The sequence below is a fragment of the Macaca nemestrina genome, unplaced genomic scaffold (assembly GCF_043159975.1).
Source record: "Macaca nemestrina isolate mMacNem1 unplaced genomic scaffold, mMacNem.hap1 Scaffold_51, whole genome shotgun sequence".
NCBI classification, from domain to species: Eukaryota; Metazoa; Chordata; class Mammalia; order Primates; family Cercopithecidae; genus Macaca; species Macaca nemestrina.
Genome location: NW_027257691.1, coordinates 492311 through 495139, shown reverse-complemented (window position 1 = coordinate 495139; position 2829 = coordinate 492311).

Here is a 2829-nt window from a genome sequence, read left to right as displayed (position 1 = left end):
CACCCCAACACCGTCCGGGCGGGCCTGAGGCTGGGACGACGCGCCGCTTCCCCCGGACTCCGCCTGCGGTTTTGTCATCCTGGCCGGCGCGTTGCGACTCCCGGCGTCCGTCCGGAGACGTTCCTGTCGACCCCGTGGAGAGGTGAGGCAGGAGCCTCGCAGCCCCGACACCCAAGCACCGCCACGGAGGGCTCCTGCTTTGCCAAGCCTCAGGGGGCCGGTTTCTAAGACAACCGTGGGAACCGCTGTGACGCCAGAGGCCGCTCGCGCCTCGTGCATGCGCACTGGCCCTGCCGCGCCGGGCCCACTCGCGCTCCCCACCTGGAAGTCAGGCTGCGGCCCCTTTAAACAACGGCGGCTGCGCGGGGCGTCGGGGCTGGGGTTGGGGTGGGAGTGGGCGTGTGCGCGGCGGGGCAGGGGGGAGCGGGGGTGGGGGGGGGCCGCTGGGGGCTGCCGCTGCAGCCCCGGCGGCCGCCGGATCCGGGCTCCAGCGGGGGGCGGCGTGGGAGAAGGGGCCGCGGGCATCCCAGTACCAAGACCCCCGGAGTCCTGTCTTCAGGACCTCCTGGAGCCGACTTCCACCGGTGGAGGGGGAGCTTCAGGGCCTCCGCTGGGGTCTCAGGACTCCTCTTGAGATGGGATTTTGGACCCCTCCGGGTGAGAGAGGATGGACTCGCCATCATCGGCGGAGGCAGGCGGGGCCTCGCTGCGGCACAGAATCATCCCCTGGGCCTAAAGGCGTGGTGCCAGCCGAAAATCCACTGACCCGCTAGCCCTCGGCCTCCCTCCCCCTCCGAAAGAGCGGCGGCCTAGCCCCGCTTGCAGAAGCCCCGGGGCTCCCGCAAGCTGCCTCTGCTTTCCAGGACCCGCGCAAACAGGGACAGGGGCGGTTCCGCGGCGGAGCCATTGGCCCCACGCGTGGCACTGGCCGATCCCCGAGCAGACGATGTGAATGCGTGTGAGCCCGGGCGTACGGGGCGACGGCGAAACCAACAGCGGAGTCCAGGCCTGTGCCCGGGTGGAAGAGGGTCCCAAGGGACCTGCCCGTGGCTTCCAAGGGAAATCAAAGAACGCCTGGGATCCAGGAGGGAGCCAGAAGATTCAGGGAGTCAGTCCACCTGCTCAGAGGAGCAGAGGAGAGGCTGTCCCTCAAGAACGAGAGGGGAAGTGCAGAGGGGAAGTGCCGCACCGCCTGTCCAAGAAGACAAGGCCAGTCACGGTCGCCTAGCGCTCATGCTAGGCAGGCCACCCAGCCATGAGGTGAAACAGGGAGAGCAAGACAGCTTCCCTGTGGGAGACACGTATGGGAGCCAGGAGCTCCAGGGCCATGGAACCTGCCCAAGCAAGCAGAAACAGGTTTGGAGAGAGAAACCGCCACCACACGGATCTCCGAGGAGTGTCTCCCTGACGGACTGGGAAGCCATGTGCGTCCAAGACGTTCAGCCAGACCGACAAGCGTGTAGGCCCCCGAGAGACAGGGGAGACAGAGCAAGAGGGAGGACAGAGCAGAGGCCGGAGCCCAGGCCGGATACTGCCCGGTGCCACCGCCGCGGGCCTAAGGGGAGGGTTGCCCAACGGCTGACTTGTCCGGAGAGGCCAGCCTTCCAGGGACCGGGAGGCCTGGCATCTCCCCTTCCCGGCTTCCTCTTCAAGCTTCTGCCGTGGTGCGGCTTCATTTCTCAGAGAAGAGCCGTGAAAAGGTCCAAGCGTCTCCTCTGAGGCGGGTCTGCTCCTCTCCTGCAGGCCGACGAGCTCCTCTGGGGCTTCTGTCCCTGGCTGGACTGTGGTTATCTTGATCCCAGGAGAGAGTCCGCTCGGCAAAGGTAACGAGGTTTCCACTGCTGCTGGGGAAGACGCATCTCCTCACGCGGTCGAGGCCCTCAGGGACCCCAAGTGGAACGGCGGCGAAAACCACTGACGAGCCCGCCGCAAGACCCAGGCACAGAGGCAGAAGAAAGAGGCTCGGCAGAGCCAGGCCGACGCGCAAGAAGTCGCCTTTGGGCGCACCGGGCGCATCCGTCCGAACGCACCCGCGCACACGGGCACGCACCCACAAACCGGCAGAAAGAGGGAAAGACACACACAGAGAGTGAGGGCCAGAGAGACAAGAGAGGATGGGAGAGACGCAGACACACACAGTCACACGGCAGCAGCGGCACAGAAACGCAGCCCCCGCAGGCACACAGCCCCCCTGACGCTGCAGGCTTCTGCTCCGGGCGCGAAGGCCCCTCGCGGGAGAGAGCAGCGCACGGACAGGCGGGCGGACCCGTCGTGGAGACCACGGGGGCAAGGCTTTTGGGGAGACTCACCCCAACACCGTCCGGGCGGGCCTGAGGCTGGGACGCCGCGCCGCTTCCCCCGGACTCCGCCCGCGGTTTTGTCATCCTGGCCGGCGCGTTGCGACTCCCGGCGTCCGTCCGGAGACGTTCCTGTCGACCCCGTGGAGAGGTGAGGCAGGAGCCTCGCAGCCCCGACACCCAAGCACCGCCACGGAGGGCTCCTGCTTTGCCAAGCCTCAGGGGGCTGGTTTCTAAGACAGCCGTGGGAACCGCTGTGACGCGAGAGGCCGCTCGCGCCTCGCGCATGCGCACTGGCCCTGCCGCGCCGGGCCCACTCGCGCTCCCCACCTGGAAGTCACGCTGCGGCCCCTTTAAACAACGGCGGCAGCGCGGGGCGCCGGGGCGGGGATGGGGTGGGAGGGGGCGTGTGCGCGGCGGGGCAGGGGTGAGCGGGGGTGGGGGGGGCCCGATGGGGGCTGCCGCTGCAGCCCCGGCGGCCGCCGGATCCGGGCTCCAGCAGGGGGTGGCGTGGGAGAAGGGGCCGCGGGCA